General features: G+C 40.0%; 1 long non-coding RNA gene across 3 annotated transcripts; it reads right to left on the bottom strand.

Annotated features, from left to right (window-relative positions):
* Positions 1-20,631: 20,631 nt before the first annotated feature.
* Positions 20,632-23,004, bottom strand: LOC311288781. 3 transcript variants are annotated; one of them, XR_014626995.1, is made up of 5 exons: positions 22,766-23,004; positions 21,975-22,108; positions 21,730-21,792; positions 21,469-21,563; positions 20,632-21,099 (listed from the first exon to the last, which is right to left on the bottom strand). It is a non-coding gene; the product is annotated as an uncharacterized lncRNA (long non-coding RNA). The 3 variants fall into 3 exon arrangements; XR_014626996.1 differs by lacking the exon at positions 22,766-23,004 and adding an exon at positions 22,477-22,733; XR_014626997.1 differs by lacking the exon at positions 22,766-23,004 and adding an exon at positions 22,497-22,722 and having other exon boundaries at positions 20,634-21,099.
* Positions 23,005-23,647: the final 643 nt, after the last annotated feature.

The raw sequence follows: 23,647 nt of genomic DNA on the forward strand, positions 1-23,647 counted from the left end.
TGCTCAAGCGCTGTGAGGGCCAAATTTACATCTCCCTGTTCCTCTGATGTGTCCTTGTATGTAGACATGTGTACTTGTATGTAAGTATGCAGACAGGCGCATTCGGGACACTTCACCTGCTCTCCGCCGATTAAAAAGCATAACTTGAGTCAGCGTTACTTTTGCAAGTTCCTTCCAATTTGTGGATGAACGATGTTCTTTTAAATCTTTGAGATGTTGCTGCTGATTTTCTTCTAGATAGCAATGTAGCCTTTGGATATCTTGTGTAAGAGGTAAAAGTTGCGGTGTATTCCATTTGGCCCTGTTAAGCTGGGTTAATGCCTGGCCTGCAATATCAAACCTCCAACTCTCTAAATACAACTGTGCGAACTGTTGAAATGTCAGCATCTTTAATGGTTTCTTTATCTTTCTGTTTCAGTCCTTCGGACTTGATAAACATAGCCAACGATTGCAGGCTGTGTCCTACCTTGCGTGCAAGAGAGGGACATTGGTATTTGCCAGTTTCCTCACTGAATCCAGATAGGTTCTTTGCAGCTCTGACAACCTGGGAGTACTGTTCAGGTTTGATGAGTTCTTGAATGGACTTCACACGTGTGATTTTTTTAGCTTCCAATAAAAGCCTGCCAAGTTCTCTCAGTTTTTGGCGTATCTTCTCATTCTTTTTGAACAACCTGAACCCATAATTGAGGAGGCAGTTGTCTCCTTTAATTGCAACTGCAATCTTGTCCTGAATCATTACACTCAAGAACTTCCAATACGCGTCTGTATATTCCGATGGAGAAGGTTCAGCGAAAGCACACAATGCCTTAACTCTCTTTTTACCTGGTTTAGTACTTTCGGGTTTGAAGCTGCAGACCTTGAAATGCCGCCACATCGCTCTTCTTGAGAACAACCCATAGCAGTGAATGCAATGTGCAAATTTATGTCCCTCTGATATTTTTCCCGGTTGTTTACATGGGATTAGTTTTCCTTTTTGTGTTTCCAAAACATGACTGTTGTGCTCGAAGTTTCCCTTATTTCGTATAGTCCAATTGTAGTTTTCTTTCCTTTGAGTTTTTTGGAAAACTGAATGCTTTCGCAACATCAAATTCATCTTGGTGTTTACGCCACAAGTGTCTTGACATTTTCTGGACAAACTTCCTGCAATAAAAGCAGAAATGTTTCTTGTTATAGCTTCTGGATCCATCATCTTTCTTTAAAGTAGGACTGACAATGATATACTGCTCTTCTTCCAGGGGCACTGAAACATTGGTTTCAGAATATGTTGCGAAACCAATGGGCTTAGACTTGCTCTGTCTGGAAGACTCGCTTCCACTCTCTCTGGAGGATCTACTTCCACTTTCCCTGGGCTTAGACTTGCTCTGTCTGGAGGACTCGCTTCCACTCTCTCTGGAGGATCTACGTCCACTCTCCCTGGGCTTAGACTTGCTCTGTCTGGAGGACTCGCTTCCACTCTCTCTGGAGGATCTACTTCCACTCTCCCTGGGCTTAGACTTGCTCTGTCTGGAGGACTCGCTTCCACTCTCTCTGGAGGATCTACGTCCACTCTCCCTGGGCTTAGACTTGCTCTGTCTGGAGGACTCGCTTCCACTCTCTCTGGAGGATCTACTTCCACTCTCCCTGGGCTTAGACTTGCTCTGTCTGGAGGACTCGCTTCCACTCTCTCTGGAGGATCTACTTCCACTCTCCCTGGGCTTAGACTTGCTCTGTCTGGAGGACTCGCTTCCACCCTCTCTGGAGGATCTACTTCCACTCTCCCTGGGCTTAGACTTGCTCTGTCTGGAGGACTCGCTTCCACTCTCTCTGGTGGATCTACGTCCACTCTCCCTGGGCTTAGACTTGCTCTGTCTGGAGGACTCGCTTCCACTCTCTCTGGAGAATCTACTTCCACTCTCCCTGGGCTTAGACTTGCTCTGTCTGGAGGACTCGCTTCCACTCTCTCGGGAGGATCTACTTCTTCTCTCTCTGGGCTTAAACTTGCTCTGACTGGATGATGCACCTTTGTTCTTTTTTTCCTTTTCCAGGGTTAATTCCATACTGCTATCACTTTCTGTGCTTTCATCCATGGGATTTGGAATATACTCCTCTTCGCTACCTAAGTTTGAGTCATCCGATTCCATGAGATTCATCTGAATCTTTAAAAAACAAACACATCTGTTAATAACTATTTCTGCAACATTAAATATAAAAAACCTGAGTATACTGATTGAACAGGCTCAGGATACTAAATGAAGAAAAATCTGTATGGACCATTTTCAGTACAAGTAAATTTACAAATTAGAAGAATCCCCATCAGACTCACTAGCAAGAGCAACAGACATTTTCACAATCATGAAAACACAAAAGAACCCCCCCACCCCCCAAAAAAGACTTACGGGACGGCAAGACTTTCTTCTCAGCTTCTGTGAATCCCTTTCAGGCTTAAAAAAAAGGAGTCTTCTCTGCGCTGTCACTACTTGAATCATAGAGACTGTGGCTAAAATCTTGTACTCTATCCATCTGCAAAAAGGGAGACATGGAGATATTTTGCTGTATGATTGCTGTATTTTTAATTGATAGGGAGACCATTCAGAGGTTGTCAGGTGAGCTAGACACCTATGAAAATTATTGACCAATATTACCCCTCCATCCACCTGCTGAGGCCCATGTCCAACTGCCTTCCAGGTGGAGTAAACGTTGACAAAATTATTAAAAAAGAGTAAATTTTCAGTTTTCATGCATTTGATTGTTAAATTTAATGACTTCACAGCAAATGATTCATCATAATGATATAGTGTCATTCCTGTAGACATGGAACTACTCAAGAGAGAGGGAGAGATTAGTCAATAATTTTCCGAAGTGTCTTCCTCACCTCACAATTGTCTCCCTATCAATAAAAAATCAGCAATCAGTCAGAAAAGAAGAGATGAGCTTCTCTAATAAATGATTACTGATTGATTGTATTTAATTGATAATTAATGAACCAGGCGAGGAGGAGGACTCAACCGGATTTTGGCAACAGAGACCGGCCGCGGCGTCCGAGAGTGATAGCGTCGGCCTACCGGGGTTTGTCCCGGTATGCTGGCTGACCAGTAGCCTACACCACTGGGCACGTTGTATCTTTCTTTCTTTTTTTTAAGCACACACCGATCTCTCCTGCAGGTGTTTATGCCCATCCAATAGATTCAATTTCAAATGAGTCCATTTAGATTCAGATTTTAAAAGCAATTGTTCAAAACAATCGATTCAGGTTCAAAGTGAATGATTCCCATTCAAATATAAAATAATTCAAATTCGCTTACTAGTGGCACAAAATTTATCACATAAACAAGTTAATTATATTGTTAAAATGTGTTTTGGGGCTTACCAGAATGCTTTTTGTGCGTCTCAGTGGTGGAACAAGTTCATCATCCGATTGATTGTTGGAATGGTTGCTTGGAGAAGCCTCATCACAAGTTTCTTTCACAACAGTTTCATCTGAATCGTACAAATGATCTGAAACATCTGGGCCAATATCATTCTGGCCTATAATAACATCCAGGTGTGGGGTGAGAGGTTCGTTTTCCATACCATCCTCATCAGTTTCATCACTATCTGGATAATCAACCAGTGAAAATCCTTGGACAGTAAATACCTAAAAATAAACAAAAATTCATTAAGTATGGAATTAGAAAGGTTGGCCAAAGAAACATCGCATGGTCTGACTAAAAATCTAAATCCAGAAATGTGAACATCAGCCCTTTTAGACATTGTACAATTATAAATGTTAAAATCAGAGTACAGCTATTCTATAGTATTACAATACTATCATATAGTTGCCTGAGGAAGACCATTTGGATCGAAACGTTTGTTTTTTAGTCAATAAAAAAGGTAACTGTGAGCTTTAACCCAGTATGCAGATTTTCTTATTTTTTCTCCCCAGATGTTACCATAATGCATTAAAAGGTGCCCCACAAGAATGGGACTGGAAAGATGCCAGTGTGTGTTACATTACCTGGCCTTTACAACCCAATAAGGTCACCTGACTACTTTAAAGCCCCATGAGCATTGGTCCATGGTCCAATTCATTACAGGGGTTTTCATTGCATCAAATCAAAATATTTAAAATCAAAATTCAAATCAAAAAGATGCTTTAAAACATCTAACAGCTCAGACACAGTATACAATTACGAATGTTAAAATCATAGTTGATGTCACGTCAGGTGTTGGAAACATGCCGGTGTGTGTGACATTACCTGACCTTTAACACCCAATATAAAGCCACATAAGCATTGGTCCACTTTAGTAATAGAACACCACCACATACATGTCAGCATAGATGAATGTGTTTGAATGTACTTTTACCTGTGTGCAGGTCTGATCTGGGTTTGGTCTATCATTAAGCGTCTTAGGAACAGGGCTGGTCTCATTCTCTACTGCTGCAGCAGGAGTCTGAAGGCCTTTCACCTGAAATAGACAGACAAGAAGACACTCAAAACTGTATGAAGAGACATTCACAGGCTAATAAGGTCATCTAATAATGAAACAGCACTGAACTTCAACTGAGAGCATGGACTAAAAAGCAGCTCACGTCTATTCCAGGAGTTTGCAGTGGATCAAATCAAAATATTGCTCTAAAACATCTAACAGCTCAGATACAGTATACAATTACGAATGTTAAAATCATAGTTGATGTCACGTCAGGTGTTGCCATAGTGCATTAAAAACAATTACAGTAAGAACTGGACGGAAGGGCCCCACATGGGTCAGACTAGAGACATATGAGTGTGTAAAGGAGAGACTAGAGAAACAAATGTATTTGGAAGATGGAAGGACCCCATAAGAACATGACTGGAAACATGCCGGTGTGTGTGACATTACCTGGCCTTTAACACCCAATATAAAGCCACATAACCATTGGTCCACTTTAGTAATAGAACACCACCACATACATGTCAGCATAGATGAATGTGTTTGCATGTACTTTTACCTGTGTGCAGGTCTGATCTGGGTTTGGTCTATCATTTAGCATCTGAGAAACAGGGCTGGTCTCATTCTCTACTGCTGCAGCAGGAGTCTGAAGGCCTTTCACCTGAAATAGACAGACAAGAAGACACTCAAAACTGTATGAAGATACATTCACAGGCTAATAAGGTAATCTAATAATGAAACAGCACTGAACTTCAACTGAGAGCATGGACTAAAAAGCAGCTCACGTCTATTCCAGGAGTTTGCAGTGGATCAAATCAAAATACTGCTCTAAAACATCTAACAGCTCAGACACAGTATACAATTACGAATGTTAAAATCATAGTTGAGGTCACGTCAGGTGTTGCCATAGTGCATTAAAAACAATTACAGTAAGAACTGGACGGAAGGGCCTCACATGGGTCAGACTAGAGACATATGAGTGTGTAAAGGAGAGACTAGAGAAACAAATGTATTTGGAAGATGGAAGGACCCCATAAGAACATGACTGGAAACATGCCGGTGTGTGTGACATTACCTGGCCTTTAACACCCAATATAAAGCCACATAAGCATTGGTCCACTTTAGTAATAGAACACCACCACATACATGTCAGCATAGATGAATGTGTTTGCATGTACTTTTACCTGTGTGCAGTAGAGGTCTTCACGGGTCCAAAAATTCGTGCCCGAACCCGAAAGAGACCCGTAATGTGCTAAACCGAACCGACCCGGACCCGTCAATTATTTCAAAAGGTGGACCCGGACCCGTGCAGATCCGAGAAATGCCTAACCGGACCCGACCTGGACCCGTCTATTATTTGAAAGCTGGACCCGAAACCGCCGGGAAGACACAGATCCGACTGGACCCGATTGTCATATATTCCACCTTAAACTGCTATTACAAGTCAATAAACCTGTTGCGAAAAATACAACTTTTTGTCTTACCTAATTTAAGGAGCCATGGAAGCGTAGTAGTCTCCTCTCCCTTCCTTGTAACGTTAACGTTACCTGACTGGCTGTGATCATGCATTACAATCCTCCGACAAGAAAGTTATTCATGTTATTCCTCTAGTTATTCCAAGTCCAAGCTTAATCCACTCATTATTTCAGCTTCAAAAGTCCACTTGATGTCACGGTGACGGATGACAAATGCAACTTTGCACATGTAACATACATTCTGACTCGAGTTAACTCGCATAATAACTTTGACTGTTTGCCCTTTTGAACTAACGTTATAATAACGATTGCTCGTTCAGTGCCATGGCCGCTGACGTTATTTATTTGCTATCATCTCCGACTCCGTGCTCTCTGCTCTGCATCGAGTCTGAATCTGACCACTAAAACTTTAAGATTAAACAAGACTGTTAATTTATATTGTAAAATCTAAAGCGCGGTTTGGCGGTCCCTCACTGAAACTCTGCTGGTTGCCATAGAAACATATGACACGCGCTTGAGACTGCACATGCACCCTAGCTGGAACAACCTAAAATATGCTTTTTAACGCAATTTATTTTGAGTGTCCTAATTTTACAAGTTGCAAGTTACAAAAAAACACAAGCAGTGTCTAATCACGGCCGGGTTTTCTCCGAGTCTGATCTAATGACTCCGATCGCACGGGTATTACACACAATGTTAAAAAGACCCGGGACCCGAAGTAATAAATTCGGACCCGACCCGGACCCGGCTGATAATTTAAAATATAGATCCGAACCCGTACGGGTCCCGGGTCGGGTCCCGGGTCGACGGGTCTCGGGTTCACCGTGAAGACCTCTAGTGTGCAGGTCTGATCTGGGTTTGGTCTATCATTAAGCGTCTTAGGAACAGGGCTGGTCTCATTCTCTACTGCTGCAGCAGGAGTCTGAAGGCCTTTCACCTGAAATAGACAGACAAGAAGACACTCAAAACTGTATGAAGAGACATTCACAGGCTAATAAGGTCATCTAATAATGAAACAGCACTGAACTTCAACTGAGAGCATGGACTAAAAAGCAGCTCACGTCTATTCCAGAAGTTTGCAGTGGATCAAATCAAAATATTGCTCTAAAACATCTAACAGCTCAGATACAGTATACAATTACGAATGTTAAAATCATAGTTAAGGTCACGTCAGGTGTTGCCATAGTGCATTAATAACAATTACAGTAAGAACTGGACGGAAGGGCCCCACATGGGTCAGACTAGAGACATATGAGTGTGTAAAGGAGAGACTAGAGAAACAAATGTATTTGGAAGATGGAAGGACCCCATAAGAACATGACTGGAAACATGCCGGTGTGTGTGACATTACCTGGCCTTTAACACCCAATATAAAGCCACATAAGCATTGGTCCACTTTAGTAATAGAACACCACCACATACATGTCAGCACAGATGAATGTGTTTGCATGTACTTTTACCTGTGTGCAGGTCTGATCTGGGTTTGGTCTATCATTAAGCGTCTTAGGAACAGGGCTGGTCTCATTCTCTACTGCTGCAGCAGGAGCTTGGTTTTTTTTCAACTGGATTGCAGATAAAGAAGAACTCATTTTAACACACATCACAGATCAAAGATTAAATGCATTTCCATAGACAGTCAAGAGTAATATTGGAAACATGGTTAATATTGGAGAAATACAAAATTGCTTTTGCAACAAAAACTTTAAAAAAAGAAATCTCTATACTTAATCTAACCAACTCACCTTACTGCGCCAAGGCCATTTTGAATCACCATAGTTGTAATCAATTTCATCTCCTATTTCTATTTTCTTCAGAGAAAAAAGGCACAAATGTGGTTTGTTGTCAACTATGATTTTTTTCATAACGCAATTTGGATTTTTGTGGTTGTCATTGACCAATCTTCCGAGAGATGCATCTTCTTCAGATGCATCCAGGCTGAAAAGTATCAGAAAAATGGTAATAGTTTTACATCTTTTTAAAAGTTTTATTGAAAGAGTTATTTTCAAAATAATTTAAGAGTATTTGTGCTTAATTCATTCATCAAGTATTAAACCCTTGTTTCAGGGTTAACTCGTAATTTCTCTAAATCAATACAAAACATCCATCTTTCAATGTTTACCATAAGTGATGATTCTGCCACTGAAAGTCAAAGAGAAATGTGCTTTCAATCTCTGAGTATTTTCTTGACTTGCATTCCTCCTGTGTGAGGAGTTTACCCCTGTACTCCAACACGAAGTCCCCGGGTTCAATGGGGTGTGTGGCAAACACTCCTCTTCCTACAATAATATATAATAATTAAACATTTCATTCTGGGACTCAAAAAGAGATACTACAGTATTTTCAAAGTGAGGTTGAGGTTCTTGCGTCTAGTCAGTGTATTACCTGCAGACAATGCTCAGCACTCTCCCAGTTGTGATACACACTCTACAGGTAAAGTGCTTTTTTGATCAGACTTTATGTGGCCAAAAAATGTTTTTGATGCAGACCCATCCACATCAATGCATCACTGAGGTCCTGTCTATGCTCTGTTCGGTTCCCTTAAACTGAGAGTGCCGTGTACCATTTAGTGCAGGTAACACCAGTGAAGCGTAAGAACATCATGCAACTCAGAATTTTGACATAAACAGATAGACAGATGTACTATATTGATCCAAAACTGGAAAATTACATTGTAGCCGCAGCAAGGCATGAAACTAAATATTAAATAGCAATATAAAAAACAAAGTATTCCTGATTTACAAAATAAATATAGGACACAGAAAAGCAATATAACAAACGTATATACAACAAATAGAGAGACTAGTTAAATAATGTATTGTGCAAATGAGCTTTAAAGACCCACTCCGATGAAAATCATGTTTTTCGTGTTGTTAACATGTTCTTGTGGCATTTTTCTAAAGCTAGAGGACATATCTTTAGAAAATTAAGCTCAAAATTGCATTTTTGAGTATTTCTGCATTCAAATGGCTGTGAACCAATGGCAGTCACTAAAAGGCAGCCTAAAACAGACTGGAGTTGTGATGTAATAACTCTGGGGGGGCCACAAGCTCCTACCCCACTCCACTCAGGTTCTGAGGAGTAGAGAAGACGATGGCGGATCAAAACCTGGGTGCTGTAGTGGGTTGCAGTGCTAATGACTACTACTTTTCTATGTTTATAAATCTACTTCTACTATAAATCTACTTTTAATGTTTTATAATGCAGATGTTTTATCCCTATTAACTTCGCCCTTTCCTTTCCATGTCACTTATTTGGGATCAATCAAGATGAAAATTTGCCTTAAACTCTAAACTGCAGCTAGTCTACCACAGCAATAGGCTCTACTTCTCTGGACACTTCAGTAGAATATTCTGACAAAGCACTCTGACAATCTTGCCAGGGCTGTAAAGTATCACACTCACTTCGATCACTGTCTGTCTTTGACAAAGGCAAACAAATAAAAAATCAAATAGGAATATATAACCTGAAAACACACAAAAACTGTACCCTGCCATTACATCAACAATAATACTTTTTTGCTTTTGAAATGCACAAGTTGTGTCAAGGAATCTTCTGCAACTTACCTTTGTAACGGTCAATGAATCTCGGCATAAACCCATCCTTGTCAGTGCAAGACAGAATGTATGTCTTTGCATCGTCTATAGGCTTTTTCCTCCTCCTCCTTGTGGACATAATGGCTCTGTGAAAATAATTGTAATTCATACTTAGTCAAGGCAAATCTCACAAAAAGGTTTTTGAAAAATAGCAAGTCACCAAAAAAATCTATTATGTAAAATAAATAAATAAACAGACATTAATACTAACACATAAACGCTGCAACAGCTGTGTACTGAGCTTTTCTATTGCAGGATGCACATTGTTTAACATCAAACACGGGCTAATGAAATATGCAAATTCTGAAATGTGCACACTGAAAGCTGACCGAGCCTGTTGAAGCCGAGAAGTTAACTTGTTAGATGATAACCATGTTGTGCTGCACAGACACTCAGTAATCAATTTAAACTAGGTTTGCCTATGTCTTGTAAACAGATTATTGCTGCGCAGAAAGAGGATGAGTCTTTGGTCAAATGCTTTACCTCAGTTGTTTCTTCAGATAAGATTAGCGAGGAGAAAGTGACTTATTTTGTGGAGGATAATTTGTTGATGCGAAAATGGTGTCCAAATACTGAAAAGGACGGTGATTGGAATGTTGTATATCAGATCGTTATCCCCTCTTGTTACCGTCATCACGTATTATGTTTAGCGCATGATCATGTGTTGTCAGGTCATCTAGGTGTCACAAAGACCTATAATAGGATCCTTAAACATTTCTTTTGGCCTGGGTTAAAGAAGGATGTGGTGCAATTTTGCCGCACCTGTCATACTTGCCAGTGCTTGGGGAAACCTAATCAAGTAATTCCCCCGGCTCCGCTCTGTCCTATTCCGGTGATTGGAGAACCTTTCGAACATGTAATTATCGATTGTGTCGGGCCATTGCCTAAATCAAAGTCGGGTAACCAGTTCCTGTTAACGATAATGTGTACGGCCACTCGGTTTCCAGAGGCAATACCACTTCGCAAAATTACTGCTTCTGTCATAATCAAAGCATTGATTAAATTCTTCGCTACATTTGGTTTACCGAAAATCATACAAACGGACCAAGGGACAAATTTCATGTCTAAGATTTTTAATCAGGTCTTGCAATCACTTTCCATCACCCATAGAGTTGCAAGTGCCTATCATCCGGAGAGTCAGGGTTCACTGGAACGAATCCACCAGACGCTTAAGTCTATGTTAGGGAAGTACTGCGAAGACACTGGTAAAGATTGGGATGAAGGCGTCCCGTTGATGTTGTTTGCGGTGCGCAAAACTGTTCAGGAGTCGCTCAGGTTCAGTCCCGCTGAGCTCGTTTTCGGGCACAATGTTAGGGGGCCACTTAAGCTCCTAAAAGAAAACATATTGGAAATTGATGCAAGTCCTAAGACTAATGTGCTGAATTACGTTAGTCGTTTTAGAGAGCGTTTGCATAATGCTTGGGCACAGGCAAGGGAGTCACTTACAGCCGCCCAAAAAGTCATGAAACGTCAATATGACGCTAAAGCCGTCCCTCGTTCTTTCAATGCCGGTGACCAAGTGCTCATATTACTGCCAACTTTAGGATCAGCTTTGTCTGCCCGTGTTTCGGGTCCCTATGTATTGCAGAAGAAATTGAGTGAGACAGACTATGTGGTTTGCACTCCTGATAGGAAACGCAAGTCACGGGTCTGCCATATCAATATGTTGAAAGCATATCATTGTAGGGAGGGTCCACAGGAAAAAACTGCTGAGGAAACATCCGTGCCTGTTGTCTTGTCTGTTGCAGTAGTTGGCGAGGTTTCATCTTCAGTCGGAAAGGCTGGTGCTGATGAAGATGGTCTCGTGCTGCGTAATGCACCGCAGCAATGTACTAGACTGAGTAACTCAGAATTGTTGAAGGAATTGTCTTCCTATCTAACTCATCTATCTGAATCTCAAAGACAAGACATTATGCAGTTGATTAAAAAATGTCCCACTCTTTTCAATGACACCCCTACTAAAACTTCGGTGTTACAACATGATATTAATGTTAACAATTCTCCTCCTATCAAACAACATGCATACCGTGTTAATGCATACAAGCGGGCTATTATGAAAGAAGAAGTCAAATATTTAGTAGAAAATGGTTTAGCCATTCCTAGTTATAGTCCGTGGAGTTCGCCGTGTGTGCTTGTTCCTAAACCAGACGGAACATTCCGTTTCTGCACGGATTATCGTAAAGTCAACGCTGTTACTATGCCAGATTGCTTTCCTCTTCCTCGTATGGAGGATTGCATTGATAACCTTGGTTCTGCACGTTTCGTTACTAAATTGGATTTATTAAAGGGATATTGGCAGGTGCCGTTAACTCCTCGTGCATCGCATATTTCTGCATTTGTAACACCCGATCACCTTATGCAATACAAGGTTATGGCGTTCGGGTTGCGTAACGCACCCGCTACCTTTCAAAGGTTGGTTAATCTGGTGTTGGCGGGTGTGCCAAATTGTAACGCATATTTGGATGATTTAGTAGTGTACTCTTCAGAATGGTCAGAACACATATCCTTGTTACAAACTGTGTTTGATCGGTTGGCCAAAGCTACATTAACACTAAATCTAGCCAAATGCGAATTTGCTCAAGCAACGGTTACCTATCTTGGCAAGGAGGTTGGACAGGGTCAAGTTCGACCTGTAGCAGCTAAGGTTTCTGCTATAGCCGAATTTCCCATTCCCACAACAAGACGCGAGTTGTGCCGATTTTTGGGCATGGCGGGATACTACCGCAGTTTCTGTCGAAATTTTTCCAGTGTGGTCCACCCCCTCACGAGTCCATCCAAACAATTTGTTTGGTCTATGGAGTGTCAGCATGCATTTGAAAGTGTAAAGGCTTTGTTGTGTAGTGCTCCCGTCCTAGCAGCTCCAGACTTTGCCTTGCCTTTTAAACTGGAGGTCGATGCAAGTGCCGTAGGTGCTGGCGCGGTACTCCTTCAAGAGGACAAAAATAGCATCGAACATCCTGTGTGTTATTTTTCTCGAAAATTTAATAAACACCAGTGTAATTATTCGACCATTGAGAAGGAGGCTCTGGCGTTACTGTTGGCACTACAATACTTCAAGGTTTACGTAGGCTCCAGTTCTCTCCCTGTCACTGTTTATACGGATCACAATCCGTTAGTTTTTCTTTCTCGTATGTACAATCAGAATCAGCGGCTCATGCGCTGGTCTCTGATTGTGCAAAATTATAATTTGGAAATCCGTCACAAGAAAGGAGCAGAAAACGTAGTGGCTGATGCCCTTTCTAGGTGTGGTTAGTTTCCTGACTTGGGTTAGACTTTCTCTCTCTCTCTCTCTATTTTATTTTATTATTATTATTCTTTTTCTCTCTCTCTTCTGGATTGTAACAAACTATAATTATTATATGTTTGTTCTTATGGGTAGGGGTGTTACTTCCCTGTGTTGCGTGTGTTTTGTTTTGTTTCTCTCCCCGCTTCTCTTGTCTACTTTCACTTCTTAGGTACCCGGGATTGGTCCGGTAATCTGTCAATCATCATCAGCGCTGACGTCATCAATCATCTGTCACCAATGGGAAAAGACCACCTCGGATAAAAGAGAACGCCAGACGTTTATTTCACACGCACGGCTTTCTGTTGATATCTTGCACAAATTACCTTGCTCTTGTTTCTGTGACCCTTTTTGTTTCTGTGCTGCTTGATTTTAGTGTATGATTCCATTCTTCTTGTGTTCGTTTCTTTTTGTTTTATGTAACTTGAGTATACAGTGTCCCGCTGTATGTTACTAGTCCTGAAAGAGGCGGACAGGTAAGAATGTCACGTGACATACACTGCAACACGTAGGGTTTTTGAGCTGTCTAGTACACTAGGTTAGGGGCGAGTGCCACCCCATGTACTTTTGGTTATGGGTAGTTAGTGGAGATTAGATAGGGCGTCCTGGACGCTGAAGATCTTTGTTTTCTTTCTTTCTTTTCTTAGTTAGGATTAGAGGTTATCTACAAGTTAGACTTCGTTTGGTTTTGTTACTTTATTTTCTTTGTCGCCGTCCACGTCCCCTCTTTCTTTTTTTTTGTGGTATTGAGCAGCTTACAGAAATTCTGTATCCACTGTAAATATTTATTGAACATCTTACAGAAACTCTGTATCCACTGTATGTATTTATATTCTTCACCTTTTGCCTATAACCTTTTTGTACAGAATAAAGGTGTTGGCTTTTTGCACAGCTACTGGATTGGTGGATGTTTTTTTGCACAAAGTGTGGGTTATGTATGTTTCTCTTTAATGTCAATTTTAAATGTTGGACCCCCGAACTCCTAGACTATATCGGGGGTCGTAACAGCTGTCAAACTTAACTTCTGGTACAGCAGCATGGCGGCGTTGCCACATGACGATTGACTGACATATGCAGCATCACATCCTTCCTCATACATACGCGCATGGATGGTTATGAGGGGGTCCAGGGTAGGCCGGTACTACCCAGACAAAAAGCTTGGTGAAAACTTCCCTTAGAAGTATTGAGTCTAAACAAGCAAAGGTTTCAAATCTTGCTACATTTGTTGATCAGTCACAGTGATGCTCTGAAATTTAAGAATGTGTTTTTATTTGTTAAAAATGTTTTATATATATATATATATATATTTTTTTTTTTTAAATATATATTTAAGACTGTGTTTTTATTTGTTAATATATATATATATATACAGGGCTCGAAATTAACTTTTTTACTTGGTAGCACTGGTGCTCCCAACTTCAAAAAGTTAGGAGCACCAGCAAAAATTTAGGAGCACCCACCAAAAATTAAGGAGCACCACAACTACAAATTATATATTAACAGATTTCATTTCACTGGGGCTTTACACATCCTGTGGCCAAGATTTAAAATTTGGTCTTCTGGCTATATTTAGGCACATGATTTGTCATTTGCATACGTCATGTTAATCGCAACTCCGTTCTTTTTCCATGAGCTGCAACATGGGTTTAAATTTAGTGAAGGCAAGCTCTTCTTTGGCGATGGTGTATGCGATGTTATATTTGACGTATAATTAGCTCTGCCAATAGAGTGGAACGACCAGCAGCATCCTGCCGATTAAAAGCCTTAATAATCGAACCTGATGAACCTGATTTGTTTGCCACACACCTGTCCCTGCATTTTTTGCTTGGCACTTGGCACTCTATTGCTATTAATATGCTGTATTAATCTTTGTTAATCTTAGTTAATAAAAATACAGCTGTTCATTGTTCGTTCATGTTACTTCACAGTGCATTAACTATGTTAACAAATACAAAAATTATATTTCAATAATATAGGCTATTAGTAGCCTAAATGTTGAAATTAACATTAACAATGGTTAACAAATTAACAAAGTGCAGTTTATTAATAGTACATGTTAACTAACGTAGTTAACTATAATTTAATAAATGGAACATTATTGTAAAGTGTTACCGATTTGTTATACACCGATTCAGTGAATCGGTTCAAATGAGTCATTAGTTCGCGAATCGGACGTGTTATTAGTGGACGTGTAGCCTACGGCACACGTGTGATTATCCCGGCAGTTTATTTTTTAGCACAATTCATACTCTGCGGTAATTCAGGAGAAAAAACCCCTCCGAATGCTCCACGTGAAACCTTGGTCTTCCGCCCTTTTTCTATCGTGTCAAATGATTTTGATTAATATGCGCGAGGGAGAGAGAGCAAGACAGCGCTCGTGCTGTTTGAAGACTTGAGAGTGCGCGCGCGCTGCCGGTGCTCTCTCTCGTACTTATATCTGCGCCCTGTCAAGCGCAGCAGTCATTCTATTCTACATCACTCACCGATCAAATAAGGCTTTGGCGGCCGCCAAAAAAAATTCAATGCAGGAAAACTGCTGGATTGGTTATATAACGTTGGACAGAATGATGGTCCGGCCATCGCGTATCAGTGCACATAAGGTACACACTGTGAAGTAATTTGCAAACGTTTTTTTAGAGAAATGAAAACAGGTCGCACCACAACCATTATTTGCACTCGCACAAATGCTCCCAAATATATTTTTAGGTCGCACAGATTAAATTTCAGGAGCATATGCGACCAAAATGGTCGCAATTTCGAGCCTTGATATATATATATTTTTTTAAGAAATATATATTTAAGACTGTGTTTTTATTTGTTAATATATATATATATATATATATATATATATATATATATATATATATATATATATATATATATATATAAAATGAAGTTGAGATAAGATGCTAAAATGGCAAGCATCACTTCACATTGTCACGGACATGGACAACTGAAAGCAGGAAAGATTTTTCACTAAATACTTTGTATTTTGCCAATTTTATTGAAAAATTATGTGACCAAAACATCCACAACTAAATTGATTGACTCCAAAACGGCACCGTAGCTTCAGTCCTGCGTTAGCTTCTGGCTAACCTCCATCAGCGAGTCCTGTCCTGTCTTGCTCACAATTCACAACCGATTCCACCTTTAACGACACGACTTCACTGCACCCCGTCTCTGCCCCGCTGTCATGTCCGTGGTGACGTTATTAGGTTAAGCTAACTGCTAATAGTAATATTATGTCGCTAACGTTAGCTACATGGCAGCTAAACGAGGTAGCAAACATCACGATATACTGTAACGGCAAAATATGAACTCACCATAAAAACCTCACAATTCACAACCAACTCCACTTTTAACGACACGACTTCACTGCACCCCGTCTCTGCCCCGCTGTCATGTCCGTCGTGACATGTTATTAGGTTAAGCTAACTGCTAATAGTAATATTATGTCGCTAACATTAGCTACATTGCAGCCAAAAGAGGTAAAATAAACTCACCATGAAAACCATGCCTAGCTTACCTGTTGCATGCAGAGGTCGGTAGCCTATTTGTAAAAATATTCAGATTTCCAATCACTCCGTCTTCTTCTGTCTTCAATCTTCTATCCTTGAAGTCTTCTTCTTCTTCTACTTCTTCTTGTGCAATTTCTGCAGTTTTCCTTACATTCGCGGCTGATTGTACAGTGCAGTAATTTCATTGGCCAAAGGTTTCAGATTCCTGCGGTGTGTATTCGATTTCGCGGGAAGTGTATATCCTGACTTCCGGTATAAAAAAAGCTAGACGATACACACCTTCACACACTTACCCAGTTTTTGCTACCTTACGGGACACTTTTTAGAGATGAAAAAAAAAGCAATGGTAGCATCAGGGGAAGCTGCTGAGCTTATTTCAATTGAAATCAGAGTGGCCCACCATTTTGGGCCCCACTCCGATTTTGGAACCCCTTAGGTGGATGTGCTCCCACCGATGGGAACCCACACCGACGTAAATGTTAGTACACACACACACACACACACACACACACACACACACCTCCCTCTCTCGCGCTCTCTCTCTCTCTCTTCAAGTTTTTATGTTGAAAGGAATGGCTACTGTTCTCTGCTTTTCAACAAATCATTTGCACACACATTTCTGTAATCAGGGCCGGCCCTGACCAATTTGCTGCCCTAGGCAAGATTTTACCTGGTGCCCCATGCATCACAGCCCATTTCACCCCGTCATTGTGTTCATGATTATTTAGCCTATATATACACTCACCTAAAGGATTATAAGGAACACCATACTAATACTGTGTTTGACCCCCTTTCGCCTTCAGAACTGCCTTAATTCTACGTTGCATTGATTCAACAAGGTGCTGAAAGCATTCTTTAGAAATGTTGGCCCATATTGATAGGATAGCATCTTGCAGTTGATGGAGATTTGTGGGATGCACATCCAGGGCACGAAGCTCCTGTTCCACCACATCCCAAAGATGCTCTATTGGGTTGAGATCTGGTGACTGTGGGGGCCATTTTAGTACAGTGAACTCATTGTCATGTTCAAGAAACCAATTTGAAATGATTCGAGCTTTGTGACATGGTGCATTATCCTGCTGGAAGTAGCCATCAGAGGATGGGTACATGGTGGTCATAAAGGGATGGACATGGTCAGAAACAATGCTCAGGTAGGCCGTGGCATTTAAACGATGCCCAATTGGCACTAAGGTGTGCCAAGAAAACATCCCCCACACCATTACACCACCACCACCAGCCTGCACAGTGGTAACAAGGCATGATGGATCCATGTTCTCATTCTGTTTATGCCAAATGCTGACTCTACCATCTGAATGTCTCAACAGAAATCGAGACTCATCAGACCAGGCAACATTTTTCCAGTCTTCAACTGTCCAATTTTGGTGAGCTCGTGCAAATTGTAGCTTCTTTTTCCTATTTGTAGTGGAGATGAGTGGTACCCGGTGGGGTCTTCTGCTGTTGTAGCCCATCCGCCTCAAGGTTGTGCGTGTTGTGGCTTCACAAATGCTTTGCTGCATACCTCGGTTGTAACGAGTGGTTATTTCAGTCAAAGTTGCTCTTCTATCAGCTTGAATCAGTCGGCCCATTCTCCTCTGACCTCTAGCATCAACAAGGCATTTTCGCCCATAGGACTGCCGCATACTGGATGTTTTTCCCTTTTCACACCATTCTTTGTAAACCCTAGAAATGGTTATGCGTGAAAATCCCAGTAACTGAGCAGATTGTGAAATACTCAGACCGGCCCGTCTGGCACCAACAACCATGCCACACTCAAAATTGCTTAAATCACCTTTCTTTCCCATTCTGACATTCAGTTTGGAGTTCAGGAGATTGTCTTGACCAGGACCACACCCCTAAATGCATTGAAGCAACTGCCATGTGATTGGTTGATTAGATAATTGCATTAATGAGAAATTGAACAGGTGTTCCTAATAATCCTTTAGGTGAGTGTATATATATATATATATACACACATTACGGTCTAAACACAAATAGCAAGAGCATTACATCTAGCATTCAAGTCAAGTCACATTTATTTATATAGCGCTTTTTATAATACAGATTATTTCAAGGCAGCTTTTCAGTGATAACAGGAAAATAACGCAAAAAAGCTTGCTTCTCCAGTACAGCAGATCTAGAAGAAAATAGTGTCATAGTCCAGCTTACAGTTTTTCTCGATTGTTTACACACATTTTCTGAAAGCATGCCTCATATTCTCAGAACTCTACACACAAATCCAAAAACACACAATGGGCAAAACCCCTCAATTCTCCTGCAAAATGAAGCTTTACATTCAAAACAATGTTATTTCTTCTCAAAATGGTATTTTGTTTTCAAATGACACACACAAACCATCATATGAATAGACATTTATAAGAACCAGTTGAACACTGATGAGCTCAATGTAAAACACTATGATGAATGGAAAACACTTTTTTTGTTCGGTGTTACACTTACTACAGACAGTACATACATAAGTGTGTTGTAAAATATTTGAGAATATTGTTTTTATGCTCAGAACACACAAATACACGGTAACGAATATATTTTACAGTTTTTCTCAATTGTTTACACACATTTTCTGAAAGCATGCCTCATATTCTCAGAACTCTACACACAAATCAAAAAACACACACACAATGGGCAAAACCCCTCAATTCTCCTGCAAAATGAAACTTTACATTCAAAACAATGTTATTTCTTCTCAAAATGGTATTTTGTTTTCAAATGACACACACAAACCATCATATGAAATGTCCTTCGGATGAGACGTTAAACCGAGGTCCTGACTCTCTGTGGTCATTAAAAATCCCAGGATGTCCTTCGAAAAAGAGTAGGGGTGTAACCCCGGCATCCTGGCCAAATTTGCCCCTTGGCCTCTGTCCATCATGGCCTCCTAATCATCCCCATATACTGATTGGCTTCATCACTGTCTCCTCTCCACCAGTAAGCTGGTGTGTGGTGGGCGTTCTGGCGCAATATGGCTGCCGTCGCATCATCCAGGTGGATGCTGCACATTGGTGGTGGTTGAGGAGATTCCCCCATCTATGTAAAGCGCTTTGAGGTCTCAGAAAAAGCGCTATATAAATGTAACGAATTATTATTATAATTATAATTATTATTATATGAATAGACATGTATAAGAACCAGTTGAACACTGATGTGCTCAATGTAAAACACTAAGATGAATGGAAAACACTTCTTCTCCATTCATCATAATGACTTAGGCCTTTTTTTTTCAGTGTTACACTTACTACAGACAGTACATACATAAGTGTGTTGTAAAATATTTGAGAATATTGTTTTTATACTCAGAACACACAAATACACAGTAAGAAATATATTTTATTACAGTAATAGATTTTTATTTTTCCCACAAAAACAATGTACATCCCAACCAACACAAAGTTGTACATACAGTGGTCTACATACAAAACAACAGAAGAATTGACTGTATACAGTTACAGTAAAAAAAAAAAAAAAATCCAATGTTGCCATCCATTGCTCCATTGAAGAGCTCACCTGGTGCCCTTTTATGCTAAAGCTCTGATTGCTAATTGTAAAACTGTGTGACGGGTGTTTGCCCATGTGATGAGTCAGTGTGCATATTTGAATGGCAGTGTGTTCCTTGTGAAAACAAGAGATTTTCTGCATGAAAATTGTGCCAAAAGCAGAGAATTGTGTGTAGTGTTTTGAAAAAGGTGTGTTTTAGATCTGCAGTTTGAGTGTAAAGCAGGAATTGTGCTTGTAGTTCAGCAGAATTGGTTCAGGGGGTTGGTGAATGACCCAGCTGGCATTTTAACGTAGAGTCAGCGTTGAATCAACGTCAGGTGTCAGTGTTGGATAACCGTTGGATTTTGTTTAGATTTTGCAAATCTAATCAACGTTGAAATAGCAACGTCATTCCAACGTCAATCTAATCAACGTTGAAATAGCAACGTCATTCCAACGTCAATCTAATCAACATTGAAATAGCAACGTCATTCCAACGTCAATCTAATCAACGTTGAAATAGCAACGTCATTCCAACGTCAATCTAATCAACGTTGAAATAGCAACGTCATTCCAACGTCAATCTAATCAACGTTGAAATAGCAACGTCATTCCAACGTCAATCTAATCAACGTTGAAATAGCAACGTCATTCCAACGTCAATCTAATCAACGTTGAAATAGCAACGTCATTCCAACGTCAATCTAATCAACGTTGAAATAGAAACGTCATTCCAACGTCAATCTAATCAACGTTGAAATAGCAACGTCATTCCAACGTCAATCTAATCAACGTTGAAATAGAAACGTCATTCCAACGTCAATCTAATCAACGTTGAAATAGCAACGTCATTCCAACGTCAATCTAATCAACGTTGAAATAGCAATGTCATTCCAACGTCACGTTTCTCAACATAGGTGAATTTGCCAACGTTGAATCAATATTGATTTTAGTTTAGATTTTGCAAATCTAATCAACGTTGAAATAGCAATGTCATTACAACGTCAATCTAATCAACGTTGAACAGTCAGCTAGGAAGAAGCCAATTGGTCAAAGCAAGACCAGGAAGAAGATTAATAAAGACATTTCACTGACGTAAGAAACATGCTTTATTGCATGGCTGCAAGTGTGCCAACATTTCACACAACATCATTTTACACGTGTCGAACTTTAACCTTTAGAAAAACGGCCCAAACATTGGGCAACATTGAACACGGCTGGTTAAATCTTCCCTTCTTGTTACTTCTTTCTGCCACCGCCACCTATCCTCTCTGGTGCATATTTCAAGTATTTGGCCATGTATTCGTCTACTTTTGTTGTAGTTGTATCAAATGAGCTCAAGACAGCGTCTGATGAGGGGGGGGGGAAACAGATCAGTATTAGCAAACGTTAACCTCTCAAATTAAAATATTTTGCAAATATCAACTTTTGTGGAATTGCCAATGTTTCAAGTATATAAATTAGTATTGATCAATGTGCAAGGTCATTGATAATCATGTGCTTGGGCAAGCAACAAAAGGCAGTTGGTAGTAACCAGTGCTGCCGGTAGAGAAGTTAGTCTAGAGCCCAGAATGGAGTACTGTATATAATATTTGACCATGCTCTGTAGAGTCCTCCAACTAAAATGATTTCTTCATTTCTTATGAATTATTATTCTGCTTACTATATTCAATTATTTAAAACACTGTTACAAAACTACTATGTTAAAGCAAACTCACCACAGATTATCTTGTAGAGACGGGTCTTCATGAAGGCAACCTTCCCACTTCTTCCTCTGAGGCTCATTATGGCCATCATTTTATTTGTCATAGTTCTGCCATGGTTAAACAGATTTATATTAGAATATTATATTGCAATCAAGTTCATTATGAAAATGTAGCAGAGAGTGAGTAAGTGGGTGTGTGGGGGGAGTGCATGACAGTATATGACAGGGAACATCACTGTAAACTAATGCAAAAAAGGAACATAAAGTTACTTACGCAGCCATTGACTTCTTCACATGGTCTGCAGCATCAACGCCTCCCAACATCTTCAGTTGTTTACTCGGAAAAGAACAAGAAACAAGAAATTAAAATTATAACCAGAAAATGTGGTCAGAGTCAGACCTCCACAAAGCAGGCACATGATGAGGACGAGGAGTTTGTAGTGGTCACCAAAGTGAACAAGCCAATTGTCATAATGAAACTTTGCCAGCACTTTACAAGATTAATTATTTAAAACTTACCAGTTCTACTCCCTCATTCTTGTCCTCCAAGTGATTCTCTAAAGCTTCAAGCTCTTCTTCAGTGTTTGCCGGCTTCACTTCATAACTTGTTCCAGCAGAGCTCTTGTCCCGCTGTCTTCCCGTATAGTATTTTCCTATAAAATATCCCGAAAAAAGAAAATTTCAACATTCATCTTTCTGTTGCTATCCCTCTGCTGACAGCAAAAATTCGTACTACAAAACTGCAGCATTAACTATGCGAGTTGTGAAGCTAGGTCTAACGTGACTTTGCTTACAGATTGGCATGAAATCGTGCTCTCACAACAACCACGCTGTTATCTTAAAAAGGCCAATATCACGCTAAGGTTGACTTCAAGTAAGCAAAACGATGCTTTGAAAACATCTGTTTCGCTGAAAGGGCAAGGGGGTAGAAACAGGACAACAGTGCAGAGACTGACAGGTCCGATGGAAGGGCTAACATTAATGTTATGAGAGTAAGGTATTAAAATACGGGATATTTTACAGGAAAATTTGTCCACATACTGGTCCCTGGTTTCCCCATTTAACGTATCCCGGTAAATTCCACATCCTTTTCGGGATTCTAGCATCTTTTTTCTTTCTTTTCTTCTCCCTACTCTGTTTCTCCTCGTTCGACTTGCTGTATGTTTACATTCGCGAGGCCATCAACATGGCCGCCACGCCAAGTATGACGTCACGACGCCCATATTAATATATGTGACAGAGTCAGGCACACACAACATTTATTTAGGAATTTTCTAGTTATAAAATGTGACTTCAAAAACTTTGCTTACCGTTTGAGATGTTACCACCAAATTCATTCCGAACCCGTCCAGGTCAGAATCTGCCTGACGATGACAACACAGACCCACTTCGCGCATGCGCAATCGGGTGTTGTCTGGAACCGTCAGAGCCAATAGAATCACAGTTGTGTGATGGACAACCGCCGTCCTCCAATCAAGCTCTTGTGTTGAACGATATTCCAAAATGATCAATCAGACTGGAGTTGCTCTCAAAGTACGCCAGGAGATGTAGAAAGCGTCTCAATTCTCTTTTGGCTGATGTGTATTTATTTTAATTTTTTATTCCTTATGAAAACATGAATTGTATCTAAATGATGTATTACAAGATCAATTTCTTTTTTCGGCAAATTGTAACAAATGTGTTATGCAAAAAAAAAGAAAAAAAAAAAGAAAAGATGTAACGTTAGAAAGCGCTTTTATCACGACTCAACAAACGTTTAATTCAGAGTTGATCTTTCAACGTTGTATCATTATTCATGTATCAACACTTTTTCAACAGTTTATTGATCAGCATTGTTTGGATGTTGGAACAACGTTATTTTTCTATTGATATATTTCAACAAAATGTTTAAAAGTCATGGTTGTAAAAAAACAATGTTGATTTGACGTACAACTAAAACAAATATTTTTATTTCTATGTTGAATCCGTGAGTTAACAACACCACTACAACCATTTAGTGTTCAACGTTATTTTGACGTTGAATTAATGTTACTTAACAAACGTTTAATTCAGAGTTGATCTTTCAACGTTGTATCATTATTCATGTATCAACACTTTTTCAACAGTTTAGCATTGTTTGGATGTTGGAACAACGTTATTTTTCTATTGATATATTTCAACAAAATGTTTAAAAGTCATGGTTGTAAAAAAAC

This window comes from Rutilus rutilus, assembly GCF_951802725.1.
Source record: "Rutilus rutilus genome assembly, chromosome: 4".
NCBI classification, from domain to species: domain Eukaryota; kingdom Metazoa; phylum Chordata; class Actinopteri; order Cypriniformes; family Leuciscidae; genus Rutilus; species Rutilus rutilus.